Genomic DNA, 18,293 nt, shown 5'->3' with positions numbered 1-18,293 from the left:
AGAAGGTGATTTAAATTTCAGAATACATCCACATTGATCCTCAGGTTCTCTTGTGAAATGATTCTTTGGCTAGAGAATATACTTAATGATATTTCAGACTTCATCAAATCAATAGAACTACTGACTTATGGATAAAGACAACTAACCATTTCATACAAGATTCATTGAACACCCTGTTTATATACATTGCAATATAAACTCTCATGCAAAAAAATTGCTCCATTATCACTAAGATGCTCTTCATACAGCTAGATATTACTGAATGAAGTTGACCTTTCTTCCACAATTAAACCTCTTCAAACTGAGAGGCAGTTAAGACCTTGACTCTTTGACTTGATTTCTCTGAGAACTGCAAATTATACTCCTCTTGGCACTAGAAAACTTTAGGAATTTTGGTTACATGGGATTGTGTTTTTTTTTTTTACATGTACATGGTTGAAGTGTTGTGACTAATGGAATTTTGCTTAATAAGTCTGGGTGTAGTTATTAATAAAATTCAAGATCTTTGTTACCTGAAATATTGTTAACGCCATCTTTTAACTTAGATTAAAGCTTCATACCATCCTTTGCATACATTTAAAACAAATAAAGAAATTTTTTGTTGTTATATTACTTACTTATGTATACACCTTCTTTTTTAGTGTCTCTTTATATTCAGTACTCTCTAGCTTAAATTTTAGTCTTTTTTTAGTGTCCTCCTTATGATATTATTCACAACTTTTTGCAAATAATCATAACTTTTTAAAGCTCTTTTTCACCTCATATTTAAAGTAACTTTAGGCAATTAAAAATTACTGAAGTCATTATATATTTAAAATACTCATATACAGTAATCAGCCATTACTTGAAATTGAATGTTTATCATACATTTCAATTAAGTTTATTTGAAATTATGACTCCTAAAACAAATATATCTCATATAAATACTATTTTAAAGAATTCTCAATTTATGTAAATAATAGCTGTGTTCTTTAGACTTAATAAAATCTATGTCTTACAAATTAACACTATACTTAAAAGCACCAAGCAGCATTTCCTTATTTCCCCCATAATGTACAGTCTTAATATTACTATCCCAGGATGCTCCAAGGTTTCAGAATAAGCACGCCCATAAATGCTTTCACAATAAGTTGTTTGTTTGTTTTTTTTTTTAATTCCATGATACATCTTTAACACTTAAGTATTTTAAAATTGAAAAAGTTGAAAAATATCTATTTTAATTATGTTTGACAGGAAATAACAAAAACAAACAAATAAAAACAGTTCATTTAGCCAGCTGTAGAAAAGAAAATGTGCAGCTTTTAAAAATGTTAGGTTTAAAAAAAAATCTATTATTTTATTTTAAATGGGAAAATATGCTTTTTAGAAGCTCTACTCACTTGTTTCCAAACTATCTGTGCTAATTAAAATTACGAATCAACTTTCATTCTTTGTTTCAAAATGTTCTCTCAAATTACATTATGAATCATAGTTCGGATAGCCTCAGAAAATGTATTTCAACATATGCTAATGCAACAACAACTTTAAAACATTTTATATATTCTTAGAGAACTTTGCATTTTATACCATGTATTTATTATATTTTATCTCTCAGGCTTACCTTAAGTGATAATTGTCTTCCAGAGGTATAAAAACAGTCATTTGGGGAAAATGATTTCTAAAAATAATGATTGTCCCTTAAACTGAAGAATCACAATTTAGTATCTAAGAGACAATCGCTTCACAAGGTCTTTCTAACCTGGTAACTTCACATGCCTAAATCTGGCAGTACTTACTCCGCATGTTAGTGATGAACAGTTTTTAATGGTATCACCAATCACACTGATAATCTACCACTGCAGGTTGTTCTGATTGCCAGGGGAGTATGGAAATCTCCTAGATTTTGCCAGTAAAGAAAGGCCAACCAAACCTCAACAAACAAAAGAGGACTTTACATGTTCCTTCATACAGGGACAACACTGTATTATTCACAAACCCAGGAACTCATGCCCCACAAGAGGCAAGTCTTGTAGAGCCTCATCTGGGTGCAGAATAGCTCACCACCCTGAAAAGCAACCTCTGCACCATAGCATGTCTGCAGGTGCTGGGCTACCAACATCAGCTCACTGGGAAGTGCTCTGATACCACAGCCAGGGCCGTGTTGGGAAACTCTCACTCTTCTCAACAGGAGGCATGAATTAGCAGATCCCACAGCTCAGAAGAAGTAAGATCTCAAGACTCAGCAAGAAGAGCAAGAAAGTGGTCCAGCAATAACTTGCAGCCAATGGAGACAGGCACAGGGGACACGGCACCTGGCTAGATTCCTGTGGGCGTTATGAAGGAAATATTTTCTCCCCTGACTTAATTGTATGCATGTCTTAATATGATAATAAAGTTTAGAGAAACAGAATTTCTATATAAGATATAAGATTTTCTATAATTTCTAAGAATTTCTATATAAGCTGTTGAGACTTTGAGTAAGACCAATTATTTTTGTTTTGTTTTGTATTTGCAACAGAAATGTTCTATTAAGAACTGAGATATTTATGAAATATAAAAGATATGTCCTTGAACAAGAAGTTTTTCATGGGACTACGTCTTCATTTATCATCATTACCTTTTCAGACATAAAACAATGAAGAGTCTATTTTGTCGGTATGCATCTGTGAAGCCAAGAAAAGAATGCTTAGGATGAGCTTATTTTTAATTGGGAAGGATATTACAGACATTCCCACCATTTCTAAACAGAGTTTTGTTTTTAATCCTTTCTATTCACAAGAAAGAATTAATGTTTTATATCACCAAAATCTATTAAGCACTATTAAAATAGAGGTGAAAGCATCTTACAATGTGCTACACAAATATTTTCAAGAAGTAATTGGAAGTCTGAAACAGAAGTTCTACTCTGAATTTCTAATATATTTCTACTCATATCTCATTGTAAACAACAGGATATTGTAAGGAACATTCTCGCCCAAAACAAGTCAGGTGGTAATGTAAAAAGTACCCTTTTGCATTTGGAAAGATGTGCTGTTCAGGTGTGGTCCTTACATAGCCAGAAGAAGTAAAACAAGCATTCAGGAGGTAGAAAATCACTTGTCCAGATGAGTGTTTGTTAAAAGGTTAACTTGTACTACATGCACCTCGTTCTCCTTCTCTCATTAGCATGAAATGAGTACTTCATAGCTCATCTGAATCATGCTTACTAAGAGCAATAGTGTGTCTTGTGTTACAGGAGATGAGTTCCTTTTAATTCATCTCCAACCTCTCATTGCTGTGTCATAACACACCAAAAAACCCCAAAACTAACACAGTAAATGCAGTTTCAGTTATCAAACCTTCAATGAAAACAAAATAGCATCATTAAGATATTCACGTACATCCAGATCAACTAAAATACAACTCAACATGCATCATCTCAACATTCACTAGTATATCAGACTATTTCTTAATAAAGCATCTTACAGCTTCTGTTTTGTCTCAATAGGCTAAAAAGAGGGTACATTTATTATATTTACTTTGGGTCTGCTTTAATTGATTAGTCCAATCACTTGCTCAGTCAGAAACAGAAAATAAACTGACTAGTATAAAAGCTGAAGGACAGCACATTCAAAAAATAAAAACACACCTGTGTGCTGTAATCTATAATCCTGCTATGCCTGTAGAACTGAGAAGCCAGAGTGCAAGTAAAAAGGCCAACATTTTGTCATCCAAATGCCTATGAAAAAAGTGAATTTAAGGTCACAATACTGGATTCACAATAAGGGGGTAGTAATTCCCTTCCTAAAGCTGCAACAGACTTCCTGTGAGACCGTGACGAAGGCGACTTTCACGAATTTCATAGATTTGGGAATGTGTTCCTAGTTTCAGGACCAAATAATTCCTAATAATTACAAACAAGAAAGCAATTGTAAATTGCTTAAAGATAGGCCTGTAGTAAAATACTTTGCTGAATCAGAGTTTTTGAGATGCAGTTTCCCAGACGCAGACACCACTCTTTTATCCCCTCAAGTCTCAACATACCCGATACCTATCATGCATCCAGATTTACTTCCATGAACCATCTTCATTAATACAGATATATCACTTAGCACAGTTAATCCTGAGCTTTTTGGGGTTGTCCCAGTCTTTCAGTGAGAATAATAACAGTTCATCTTTTCTATTCTTTATGATACAATGAACTTGAGATCATAAAAAATGTCAAATACCATTTAATTTTGTTAGGAGGCTCTCTCTCAAAGTCTTCTGAATTCTATGAAATGGGATGAGTAGGTTAGAGGATAGACAAGTAAAAGTATAATTTTCCCTGACAGAAGAGAGCCTAAATTCAATGTGGGAATAGACACAAGGCAAAAATCTATTTTATAGCCGTCTCTGCGGTAATAAAAAATGTTATTGGAGGCCATCTTCTGAGATATTGCTAAAATAATTTCCTGTGATCTCTGAAGCTTCCTTCTGTGTGTGTGTGTATATATACACAAAATAGTTTGTTATTGGAAGACAAAGGGAAAAAAGAACAACGAAAAAGGACTTTGAAGTTAATCTTATATCTAGAATTGAAAAGCACTGTTCATTTTTCCAGCAGACTTGTCCTGAAAAAATATCTACCAAAGTCCCATCTTCCTCCAGAAAAAAAACAAACGCAGTAGAGAATTGCACAGCTTTTCTGTACTCACTAAGTAGGTTAGGTGAATAAGAAATGACATAAAGTTTAAAAATAATTTAAGCCATTAAGATGGAAATCATCATCACATTGAAATGTATTGTACTGTCATCCAAGAAACTGTGGGCATAAACTTTTTTTTTTTTTGAAATATTCTACAAAGAAAATCATTTTTATGTTGCTTTTTTTTTTTTTTTACTTGTGGTTAAATTACCTCATGCTTGCCTTTAGCACTTAAAGTGTGAAGACGAGACTATAAAAGGAACGCGGGGGTTTACATTGTAGGGTGTGTGTATATATACACATTGTTTTGTTTGTATTATTATCTTAAAATAGCCACAGGTCTTTTCTGACTGGGAAGGTCAGAAAGAGCAGACAGTGCCTGCCCACGACAGTGAGTTTTCCTTCTGTTCTGTCAGCAGTCTCCAGACCAGCCAGACCATCCCATGTGGAAGAGAGATTTCAATACTTATGTCAGTTATTATTGTGCCAGGCAAATCCAGGCATGCTGCCTGTGGGTTGGTTGTACAGATGGGTGGTAGTCAGAGATGTAAAATGTTGGTTACCAGTGTTCTCAGCTAATCCTAAATTACTGTTTAGGAAATAGAGTAAAAATACAGAAAAAAAATTACATCTCTAAACACTAAGACAGGTGCTATAGTAGAACAAACAATGTTATAACAAAAGCATGGTAAAGAAACCAACTCTGCACTTAAATGACGACTACTGCAGTGAGCCTGCTAGGTGCTGACAGCCATCCCCAACAGAACTTAGGGGAGATTTTGCCACTTAAATCATGCCAAACGTGATCTCTGAATGGGCCCTCCAAATGTGAAATCAACTCAACCTTGATGTTTTTGGCAGCACATGCAACAGAACTGCTACTACATCCGTAAAGCTGAGCAGCTCAGTGCTTGAACCCCAAGAGACGCACCTACCTTTTCTTCAGCCAAGTTCAGTGTCTCCTACAGCTGCCAAGAGCAGTACAAGAGCTTCTCCTGTGGAGGAGAAGCCAAGAGCAAAGGGGTGACCCAGCACAAGACAGTGCCCCTGCCAACACAGTCCCACAATACCTGACCACAGCAGGCAGAGCCAGGTGTTAGTACTGGGGGACACTGAAGGGACAGCAAGCAGCAAACCAGGGGCAGGGTCTGCCCGGGGGACCCAGTCAGGAGCAAGTGGAGATAGGATCAGAGGTAAGACTAGACTTAAGGCTACAGCACAGGGCTGAGAAACTTAACCAGAAGACAGGGCTGGAGTCAGGCTACTTGCAGCACAGGTCCAAGAGGCATGGTCACAGACAAGGCTGAGAAAAGAACTGAAAGCCCAGACCTGAACTAGAATGAGGCTCCTGGGCACACGGGCAGAGGGTGTAGGGGGAGGCCCCAGGTGAGGCTGTGTGGGGCCATTAAGGTCTATTAATTAGGCCTCAGGGCCCTGGCAACAATACAAGAGCAACTAGAAAAATCACCCAAGAGTATGAAGGACTCTTGAACAACTGGGGTGCTACATTAAACATCAAGTTACATATTTGGTTTTTGCTATTCCTGTTTAATGATGTGCTCTTTCCAAAAATAGGAAGTCTTACAGAGATTTGCTAGAGAGAGAGGGAGATGAATTTTGCTTCCCAAACCAGTTGCTGTTTTCATTAGCGTAAAACACAGATGTTTCATTCTGAACAAAGACACTTCCTGGACCTGGGCTACCCACAAACCATTCCATCTTAACCTGGTACACTCTGCATTCATGCTCCAATCAAGGATATTTTCTGTGAAGTGGCCCTTCCATCTGTATAAATTCACGTTCATCTGCATGAGTCTTTAGTCCATGTAGATCAGTCCGTGCAAGCTGCAGAGCTGAAGTACCCCCACACCTTACCCCCACCATATCCTGGACTCGGGGCAATGCATAGCAGTGCTTGGCACGGGTCCAAGGTGCTCCTCTTGCCCCACAGTGTAACTCGCACTGGGAGAGAGGTGTAAAGAAAGGGAGGAACTTCAACTCTTCCTTCATATCATGCTTTACTCCACTGTGAGTCCTCACTATTTATTAACATTAAGGAAAATCCATTTAGGGAAATTTAAGAAAATCCAGAATTCTATGATAGGCTTTGCAAATTAATGCAAGCACCACAGTAAAGGATTTATTTTACATCCACAACTTTTAAAAAGTTACATTCCTATGTTATTAAATGTTCTTAATTTCCACTTTGCTTATACTTTTCGTACATCTTTATGTGTTTCAAAATCATGTACAAACTGTTAAACTGACCCCTTGTCTGCTGTTAAGCTACTGGTTTCTCCATCTAGACATCAGCCTGTAGTAAATTTGTCTGCATCTAGGAACATGAGAGTACACTAGGGTCTGAGTTAGTAGCTTTATGTTGTAATCCAAACTGCATAAGAAGTTTATAGTGAAATGTTTATAGTTTTCTTGATTATATCTTTCCATTTCACTAACACTATAGCACTTCTGTAAAGACAACACACTGCACCTTCCAGAGCTCTTGTTTGAGGCTATTTGGGAAGTTTAGAGAACACTGTATCAGTTTACATGCTGATGGCATTTGGATGAGACGCTTTTCAGCCATAGGAAAGCATATCTCTTGCTATATGTATATGTATTGCCCAAGAGAAAGAAGACTAATGCAGATGAAGTCTCTAGGTTTCTAGGTATCCAAGTGTAATAAACACGAACATTTCTTATTTAAATGAAAGATTAGATTCTGGCAAACAACTCCATAGAAACAGGTGGTTTCCATGACAAAACTGCAATCATAAAACATACCAAACCTTGGATGTTGAGTAGCATTTTAGCAAACATTAAAAAGGCAATGTAAGATTTTGTCTCTGAAATGCAAACTTCTGTGTATGTACATAACATAAGAGGATTAACAGCTTGCTTTGATGTCTGATGGTAGCCTGCCTTGGCTTACTACAGTCCTGCATGATTGACCAAGAATAGCTTCTGGACCCTGACGGGATGACTCAAGCTTTTGAAGCAGTAATATAATGAAGTATGAATGCTGAATACTGGTAAAGGCATTTACAAAGTAAGTGCTCAGATGAATAATTATTTTTGACAGCATTCAGGCAAATATGGAGATTTAGAGACATTTTGCAGGTTGCTTGAAAACTTATAAGCCACAAAAACTTATGTGGTAAAAACTTTTGTGTAAAGGTGCAAATTAGAAACCTGAAATAGACATGTGGGGAAAAAAAAAAAAAAAAAAGAATGCCCAGGTTCCCTACTCTCTTTCAGTGTTCCTCATTATTTCTTATGTCATCCTTTTGTGTGTTGGTGTGGATGTGTGTTTGTATGGGTGGTAGATGCAGATAAAAAATAAAAACGACACTTATATGTTTGTAGCTCTACTGTAAATAGTTTTGTATAAAGCTGACTTGAAACTTCAAGGCCTGAGAAACATGTCTACATACAACACAAAAGAGTAATGACTGATTTTTCATTGTAGTGCAGCTTCATTTTGACCCTTCAGCACCTTCCATGTGATGTTTCAGTGAAGACAGACTTCAAAACTTGGTATTGGTAATGATCCTTAACCATTTCAGCAATAGACAAGCTCTTCACTACATCTTCCAAAAACACAGCTGAGGAAGAACTTTTAAAAGATGAATCATGAAGTTTTGCAAATGCAACAACAGTATTTCCTATACTGGACACATACAAAGCTATGGGAATATCATGAAAATATTCTGGATTACACTGATGTATATTCATTTTACAACAGGGAAAAAAAAAAGTTTTATCTTTTAAAACTGGATGTGTAAAGAAGGAAAAATATTGAGCTGCAAGGTATTACTAATATAGTTTATGTAAACTTTAAGGTAAGATCAAAACAGATTAGCACCCAATAGGCTTTATGTGTGTTAAGTAAGTAACCTCATTTTTCACATTTACATCCAATCTCTGAATTGTGCAAACTGTTTAGCTCCTACTGAGATCAGCAAAAAATAGAGTTGTGAGTCTTTTAACTGTTTTAAGTCTCATGTCTACCAAATCAGACTGTGAGGACTCAAACTTCCTCTCAGAAAAGCATCCACTGTGTGCAGTTGCACTGAATCCACTGAGATTATGTGGGTATACCATCAGTATGAGATGACAATCAGCCCCTTAAAAGACGCAACTCAAACTTTGTTTCAAGCGTTCAGATTCACTTTTTTCCTAAGGTCAAATCTACATTAAGTCCTGTAACAGAAGACTAAATCAGAGCAAAATTTTCCTCTTGGTATAACTGTGTTGCATATGCTAAACACGCTTCACGCTTGACATTTCCACTGACATCGATAAGAGACTTGCACATGGTGCAAGTTACTAATACAAGCACAGTTACTAATATAGATCTTTGCTGATGAGATGAAAAAAATAGCCAAAGCAAAGACTGCTGTAGTAGAAGTGAAGGGTAAGATTCTAGGTCTGCCAGGAACTTCTGATCTTCTTTTTACAGAGCTTAAGTTTTACACAATTTTCTCGAACATGACAGGATGAACAAACTTGCTGTTTCATCCTTTCTCTCCTTGTATTACATAGCTTCATCCCTTATGTACAATCCTCTTCTTGCTCTAACTTCCCCTTTCTTACTATTTATGTGCTTACCTATCGATTAAAGTCAAACCAAGAGTATAGCAATCCATTTTCTGCTGCAACAGTGGTCACTCTGACTTTACCCGTCACTTGCTTGGATTAAAAGTCCATTGATGCAGAGACCACCATCTTCTGTGTCTGAACAGTCCCTTTAATTATCAGAGTCCTGATTCATTCATTCTTTTTTTTTTTTTTTTATGATGTTCTGTCATTGTATATGGTAGCAATATATTTAAGTGTAGATTTGACAGAATATTATTCTATTTTTCCTGATTGAAACTGGAATATTTCTAGTAATTTTAAATCTTCCAGTCTACTGAAATAGTCCCCGCACAGATTGTGTGCTTGGGCATACATACTGTGCATGCTTCGCAAATTTCAGTACAAAATTTCATGCTTGGCTGAAGTAAGGTTACAATACAATACCTAGATGAAAAATAATGTATCCAACTCTTATTTTAGACTGAGAAAACTCATTTGCAAGCACAGTACAAACAAAGTCTTAAATTTATATGGTAAGCATATTTGTTCAGTAAATCACAAGCATTCACAATCTATTAAATGAAAAAAGCCTGTGGAAACTTGTGCCTTCAATATGTTTTGCATGATGTTTTTCAGACTTTCATGTTTCCTCAGCCATAGATCTGCTCAAGCTATTAAAACCTATTAAAACTGTAATCAAATAAATACCATGAATCTACTTACAGGTGACTTAGAATAACAGTGGCAAAAAGGAGTATAGTAATACAATTCTTCTAGTATAATATCTGCTTGCAGTTCAAACCAATGTATTCGACTGGCCAATCAATACCACCTTACTCTGCTTATCACTACTTGTAAGCCTTTTCAATAATTCTAATTTTCAAGAGTCATTACTGAAATTGTATAGCCATTGATTGCTTAAAGGTTACAGATAGTATGAACAAATTGAATTTTAGATTCAATTAAACTTGTTGAAAAATTGCAAATCACATTTTCTCAAGAAAGTTTCATGTCAGTCTTTCAGATGAAATAAATTAGCATAGATCCACTATAACCACAGTATCTATGCTACTTTAGATCAGTGGAGGATTTGATTTTTAGGCTAAAGTACCTACAAACTAGAGGGGGGTTATGCACTGACCCAGAGCATCTTTTCATCTTCCCTTGACCTGAGCAGGGACCATAACAGATAAACATAGATGCCATTGCATATTCTCTGTCTCTGATACAGGATATCTCGTCCAGGAGGGCCACACTTCTGCTGTCCCCTTTCTCCAGTCTGATTAGATGCAGGACAGCTTGCATCCATAAGCTCCATAGTTATATTAAATTAATTTTGAGGGAATTTAAAGGTTCACAAAAGACCAAGTTTTCAACAGAACAGCTTCTGCATTTATTGTTAGATGTAATCATATCTCAGCCACTCTTAGTAAAATGCTTATGGTCAGTTATTTTTCAAAGACAACTAGCCACTTTATATAGTAGTCTCAAAAACACAGAGACATTTTAAGGTGCTCAACTTTTACTAAAATTCTGGCTTGTACATCATAAGCTGTAATAGATAGCACAGTTCAGACTCATGGCATCACAGTAACTGAGAATTAGATGGGAAATTGTCTCTGTGTCTTCTCCTAGGCCATCTAAAAGTTGTGGCTTAGTTTATCATTGTCTTTTTTTTTTCTTTTTTTTTTTTTTTTTTTCCTGGAGCAGATAGATGAACATCATGTGTACTGAAGAGAAAACTATGCTCTTAAAAACTTATGTTCTTAAAATGTCAGCTGTTCGGTCCCTGCAGTGTTACTATAATTCTCTCCATAGTAACACTAGCTCTGTGACTGCATTTGTGTTCAGGACTTTGATGCAGTCTTTCTCCAGCCAAATGATAGAAATGCTTCCAGAATTCTTGTAGTTTGCTTGCATCTCTTAGGATTAGTTACTCAGAATAATTTCACACCTTTCTCTCTTTTCTTCCTTTGTTCCCTTCTCTTTTGAAGAATTATAGATATCCCCTGCAGCTGATTTTTATTTATTCTCAGCCACTCTTCTGCATTGCAGATAAATTTAAGTGGAAGAGTCACCTGGTTTGTTCACTGATAGTGCATGCAGCTGAAGATAGATTGCAATCAATAGGAAAACTTTTGTTAGCTTTCCCATATGGAAAGAATTAGCCCTGGTTTTTTGTACATACTTATTCATAGGTAAGTCCATGCACTTAAGATTTGTTGATTTTGGATGCATTTGCAATTCAGACACATTTTTTACAAAGCTATCTTAACCTGTAAGCAATATTCATGTTCAGGAACTTGAATACCATGGGAGTCATGCCCAAGAAACACAGACATTTAAGCCTTGTGAATTTTATTGATAAGCACTTTACCTGTTTGCAGCTAAAATCAATAAAAACTGAATGTCACATAATGCCTACCTGATTTGCAGGAACAATTTACATTTCTCTATGACCACCAGTACTAGGAAGTGGTTACGTAACTGTCAAATTAGAAATGGGCCAGTCTTACGTGCAAGTGGAAATTTGTTCTATCCTGTTTGTGACCATCTAGGTTACACCATTTGTAAACTAATGATGTTTTTGAATGTCTTGATTCATTTTACAGACAGTGATAGAGTTAGAAAAATCATTTTTATCACCATTTCTTTCATGGTAAAAGCTGATGATGAGGTGTGAAAGAAAAACATGAGCCCCTTCTGTGAGCCATTAATTGTTGATAAGTATAGATAAGGACTCTACAACTCCACTTGTCTGCAGCAAAGTTAAATGGCTCTTACTATAGTTACTCATTCTATTTGTAAAAACTGCATAGGAGGTATCACATAATCTTCTCTGCTCTATCAACAAGTTGTGCTGTCTTGCACACAGTTATTTCACATCACTTCACAGGGGCTTCGCTCTACCTATAAGAAAAGAGTAACCTCTCATGCAAGCAAGGGGGAAAGGAGTTATACAGTTGTGTTGCCAGACATCAGAAGGCTTTCTTTTTAAGAAGAATTTCTTTTGAATTGAAACCCAGAGACACTCCCTCCTTAGAAAGCTCTCAATATTCACAGATGTTATGTCTCTTACAAGGATCTTAATAACAAAAACAATGCATTTTTATTGTCATAACCTGGTAGAAATAGGACCAATATCAAAACAAAAGCTCCTGATCTGAGCATCCCCTAATCTGTGCTTTCCAGCATCTGAATTTTCAATGTGTTGTTGCTGTGTAAAATGTACCAGAATTTTGGTACAGGAATATCTCACAATATTACATGTCTGAAAATAAAATAAGACTATACTGCTATGTCATCTGTATATTCATTAGCTTATGGAAAGCTTCATTATATATTCATTAAACTTTTATTACTTTATAAAAGGGTTTACACAAAAGAATTTGCAGCATCGTCGTATGTAGTAGGAAGAGCAGATTTAGTGAGGAAAAATAGAAAAATTATAGTAATTCAATCATCTTTAAATGTCCAGATATCAATTTCATTTATACTGAATTAAGAAGTCTGAATTTTTGCATGTTTATAACAAGTCTTTAACTGCACATTTCCTAGAACAAATACAAATACTACCTTTCATTATACTCAGTAAGTTCAGAAAGCATGTTATTCCTGTGACTTGAAAATACTTTCTAGTCTGTCAATTCAACAAAACTGCAAACATGACTTAAGCTGAGTAATACCTGGTTGCACGTCATTCTCTATCCTCTGAGGCTTCTCATATGAGCATGTCACCATCTGCATGCAGTTGTAGACCTGGGTACCATAACTCCGTGATGTATTTAGTCACTAAGAAAGCACAAAAAGAAAAAGAGAAACAAACATTAACAATAAAACTCCCATAAAAAGCGTTCAACCCTCTGAATACTTATCTAACCATTGATGGCAGAGATCCATGCTTATCTATATTTCTGAAGGAGCACATCTTTCTTTACCTGCTCTCTCTGATATTATTCATAGATACTCCAATTTATATTTTATCCAGCTGTATATTTTATGCACCTACACATACACAGTAGGAGACTCTATTAACGTTTTCTTTTTGAATAAAAAAGATATATATACATTAAATAAAACCTCATTTAAGTCTGTAACCTTGCCATGGAAGAAAGATTTTCTAAGTTCGTTCAACTCCACGTTTTGCTGTTTGAACATAGGAGTGAACAATTGTATTTAGTCTACAGTATTTTCATACTACTGAACTTCTTCACAGAAGGCTTAGAACCTTATATTGTTTTCAATTTAAGATAAACATGAAAAGGAAATTACTTAAATAGCACACAGCAGCTAGTGATCAATGAACAGAACACAAGGTTATAAAGCTCTGCTGTCAAATTCCAGAATGCAAATTTAGAGCCATCCCTAGTGAGAAATGTTTACGCAAATATACATTTCATCAAGTGAAATGCCTCAAATTGAATTTGAAGATAGGGAGACATTAACTCTCTTCCCTTTTTGTGTGTAGTGAAGAAACTGAAATGGAAGAAATTAAAATGATTTAGAAAGCATTTTTTTCACAAGAGATTGAAAGTTCCCATTAACTACAAGTAATGCACAGAGTGAACATGCATGAGAAATGTTTAAAGACTCAGCACAACTAAGTGTTGTTTTTTATTTCCTTAAAAATAAAAAATAAAAATAAAATCACCTAATCAAACACATCCTTGGCCAGCGGGAGGGGAAGAGCATTTGGGTAATAACCAAGGAGGAGTAAGATCACGGGCAGAGGGAGCTGCCTTTTGTTAATGACTTTTTTTCAAAATGAAGTTCTTCTAAAGTATTTATGTACATACTTAACTACAGATATCTGAAACACTTGAGTGCATTTGGAATACAAGAAAACAAGGAAACAATTAATATAAGATTCTCAAATTTATTGTGATAGTGCTTTCATATGTATCAGCTGCCATGGAGTTGTATATTTTAGGAAAAAAAAAAAAACCTGCCTGATGCTAACTGCTACTTGACCACCAGGAGACACTGTTGCTCCACAGAGATGAAAGGCGAGGTTGTGCCAATAAATTATCGGAGGTAATACATGTAACAGGCACCGTTATCATCTAGGTCATTCTCCACTCTTTCTAAAACTTATACAGACTCAGATGAACTTTGGATTTGTTCTGGTTATGCACCAAATGAATCACCTAGCATTCTTCCTTGTCAGAACGTCAAAAAAAAAAAAAAAAAAAAAAAAAAACAGGAAAAAATGGAACCTGGCTTTCTTGGTCAAAGAGTACTAGAGAAATGCTGTTGTTTTGCAATACTTAAGAGACATGCAGAGATACAATTAAAATGGAACAAAGTGGAACAAAAATTTGAAATTTCAAAATATATTAACATTAGTATCCCTTGTTTCATCTTTAAATCATATACAATTTGGAAAATGGTTTTGAATTAATACTTCAATTAGCAAGCAGATTTTTCTCAGATAAAGCAGGTAATCTTCATAACCGAAAACTTGGTTTATTAATTGGCAATGTCATATTTTGAGTGCTATTCTTTAATTAATAAGTAAAATATGAATATATACTAAAGTGTGACTTTTTAAAATTGTTTTTGCATTAAAATGCAATACATCTGTATCATCCATATATTTGAAGTATATAATGATGGATGATACAATGATACATAACACACAACATACAGCATAACTTATAGTATAATATGAAATACAGAATATATATAGTATATAAAGTATAACTATATTGTAGTATATGATGTCTAATACATGTATATACATGTATCATATTTTAATGAAATACAATTGCATCACATATATGATAAAAAATATAACATGCACACACATATACACGTATATGCATACATACACATACACATACTTTTATACATACAGTATATATGCATACATATTCTGCCATAAGATAATCAATATGATTGTAACATGATGTAGTCACTCATAATGTAAAACTCTGAATAAAAAATAAATAAATCCAAGACCTGATGCCTGAAATTAAATATATTAGCTCTTAAGAAAGTAACCTATTTCAATATACAGAAAATATGATTTTCCAAAAATATGATAGCAAACGCAGTTATTTTGATGCATTTGCTTTTAAAATTTTGATCAAATTTATGTTACATAGACTATAACATGCATGGAAATTTTATGCAATATTTTCATAAGGTATACACAATATTTGTAAAAGCATACATGCATTTATACCTAAAAGTTACACCTTAACCAGCATTTTTGGACAATTTTTGTTCAGTATCTGTAAAACAAGGTCTGGCTTTCATTTGGCCAATGCGTGTTATGCTAGGAGTGTAAAACATCCAGAATACCTACATAAATTCTGCTTATATACATATGAAGATCCAGTTGTAATGCTACAGAGCTGCGAAAAGACCTAGCCTCATTTGACCAGAAGGATTCTGGAGCCAATTTAAGCCAATTTCATCTCAGTGCAATACTCAAAACTCACACTGAAGTCTCACCTAGTACCTCTGATCTCAACTGCAAAACATTTCCAGGCAACCATGTTTCTGCTTCTGTGCAGGTCCAGAACTGCCTCTGTTTGATCATCATTGGCCACCTTGCTATCAACTCCATGTCTTACCCTAGCCCAAGGCACAGACCTTCAGGATGAAACTGCAAAGATTGCAGTTCAGAAAGGATGAGGATAGTCTCCTTTGTGCAATTACCTCATTCAAGAATCTACCCCACATTGAGGAGTGGTGAATTTAATCCCTCTTTTTTCATTATGAACATTATGTGTGTGTGTTATGTGTACACGGACACACTTTATATAAAACAATAAAATACTTGTTAGAGTTTCTTTGCGGTAAAAAAGTGGAAGTCTTAGACACATTTTTCACACCTGTCAGAGTCCTCAGCTGGAGAAGCCTTTCTGCATGCATGTAGCTATAAGCTGTCCCGTTGAATTCACAACCACTCTGAGAACAAGAAAAAGCCTTTAGCAGAACATAACAAAGAGATTTCTCAAGCTAGCTAAAGAAAATAACTGATCCTTGATCTATTTTATTATTCTCTACTCCACCTTATCATTCAAAGTTCCATAATAATATATGTGTATACATACCTGGTCGCTTTTTTGTGGAAATATTCACACATTTTGCTATTTAATTTACTGTCAGTGTTCAGGGTTGCTTTTGGTTATATTTTATTCATTGCTGTTTTCAGATGAATTACGTAACTATCACCAGCTGATATGCATTTTACAATCTCCAATACAGAGAATGATCTTGATTTTAAAACTGAGAACATCGAAAGTATGTAATAGTTTAGAGATCTATAAAACAGGTCAGCTCCTATTTTAAATTAAAATTATGTTTTAAATGGTAAGATTCCTACTATTAAGTAAATGTAGGATAATTTAAAATCTTAAAAAAAAAAAAAAAAGAGTTTTAATAAAACTACCTTATAACTAAGAAGAAAGGCTCTGTGTCATACCACGGGCTGATGTAAATCAACATAGTTTGATGGAATTCCTTAGAGTTAGACTTCTTTGTAATAGCTAACTGCTTATTCCTTTTAATCTTGGTAATCAGAACTTGATTATTAAAAAAATATTCTCTTTGATATTGTTTAAGACAGATTTAAAATAAGTGAACTATTACTGGTATTTTCAATAACACAAATGAAAAGTGTAAGATCCTTATTGTGGCCTTCTATGCCAGGTAACAAGAAAAAACAGACAGCAATTTTTTTTTTTTCTTTCTTAGAACTGAGTATACAGAAATGTCACAAGTATTTTTCTGAGACATCTATGATAAAATTTTGATAAAACATCCAGCCGCCTTTGGGGAATGATTTATAGCCAGTGGCTTGAATGCTATTCAAAATCAGGCTGCTTCCTAGAATATTGTAGAAAAAAATCCCAAGAGGTAGATTTGATTGCCTGATATATTTGCTTTACCTAAGCTACCTAGTTTATCCAACAAATGTTTAAGAGTAGCTTTTCCAACACCTATAAGAACGTACAACGTTAAGGTGAGAAAAGGTTTGAAACTTTAGTAGGGAAATACTGGAAGTGACTCTAGACAAGATGAAATGAGAAATAAGCCACAGAAAAGTGAATGACTAACAGCTAGAGTGATGTAGCAAGACTGCGAGGGACCTTCTATAATTTGAAATGTTTAAATTAAGACCAAGTGTCTTCCTGAATGGCATCTACTCCTGCTTAGGCAGGAATTATGGATTGGAGGCAGGAATTCTGCAACAAAATTCTTCATCCCGCTGGGTGAGATGACCATGAAAGTCCTCTCCAGTTTCGAAATTCTGTGAAAGGAATGGTAATAATACAAGTATAGAACAAACAGAGACAGAAAGATTTATCAATTCTCCCTTTTTGTTATTGTCAACCACTCACTTGAATCAGTTGTGTCTGGTATGGAGCTGTTCCACAGCAATCTGGAGCTGCCTTTTTGTAATTACTTTTTATGTAAGTCATGTAGGAAAGAATGCCAAATACTTTGTGATTCAGTCCACCCGACCTTTTTTTAGAAATGTGCTTCCTGAGAAAATGCCTTTCTGAATTGGTAGTGTCTCATTCGAGTCTTGGTTTTATATAAAATTGATCCAGATAATAAATAAGATAAATAGTAGTAATACATGCCCAAATTGCATGACATCTTATGGTCTGGAAGCTGAAGTGCTGATGTCTATTGATCTTTGCTAGTGATTGCAGACCATTTTCTTAGGTACTTTGTCATAGGCAAATTATGGAATTTTGGAGGACAGGATAACCTTCTGCAGTCTTTGGCTAGGGTGCAGAAACTGAACAAACTATTATTATTAAGGCTGGAGCACATCCTTCAAACGTTGTATTCACTTTCATAGAGCTTCAGTGTAGCCCCTGTGCGGTAATGGAAATTTTGAAGCCAGGAAAAGCATAAGCTTTGATAGGTGCAACAGTCATTTTTCAGACTGCTGTTAAAACAATGTAGGGCCACCTGTTTTCTGTTTTGGCTGCTCCTTTTCTGGCAGCTGCATTGACTGTGCTTGGAGTTGCAGAAGGATCTGTCTGATTCTTCTCCATCTGTAAAAGTTTGGATCCAAATGGTCTGAGCTCCTGAGTGACTG

The 18,293-nt window shown here is 35.2% G+C and overlaps 1 long non-coding RNA gene across 1 annotated transcript in view; it reads right to left on the bottom strand.

Moving 5' to 3' along the window:
* Positions 1 to 2,244: 2,244 nt before the first annotated feature.
* The window catches only part of LOC121066105, a 50,976-nt gene continuing 34,927 nt past the window's right edge, over positions 2,245 to 18,293 (bottom strand). The window contains exons 2-3 of the long non-coding RNA XR_005817510.1: positions 12,913 to 13,018; positions 2,245 to 2,303 (exon numbers count right to left, since the gene is read on the bottom strand). This is a non-coding gene — a long non-coding RNA (uncharacterized LOC121066105). The remainder of the gene's footprint in view (positions 2,304 to 12,912; positions 13,019 to 18,293) is intronic.

This window comes from Cygnus olor, chromosome 2, assembly GCF_009769625.2.
Source record: "Cygnus olor isolate bCygOlo1 chromosome 2, bCygOlo1.pri.v2, whole genome shotgun sequence".
NCBI lineage: Eukaryota > Metazoa > Chordata > Aves > Anseriformes > Anatidae > Cygnus > Cygnus olor.
Note: the sequence above shows the minus strand (reverse complement) of the source record. Positions and strands in the feature narration are given on the sequence as shown.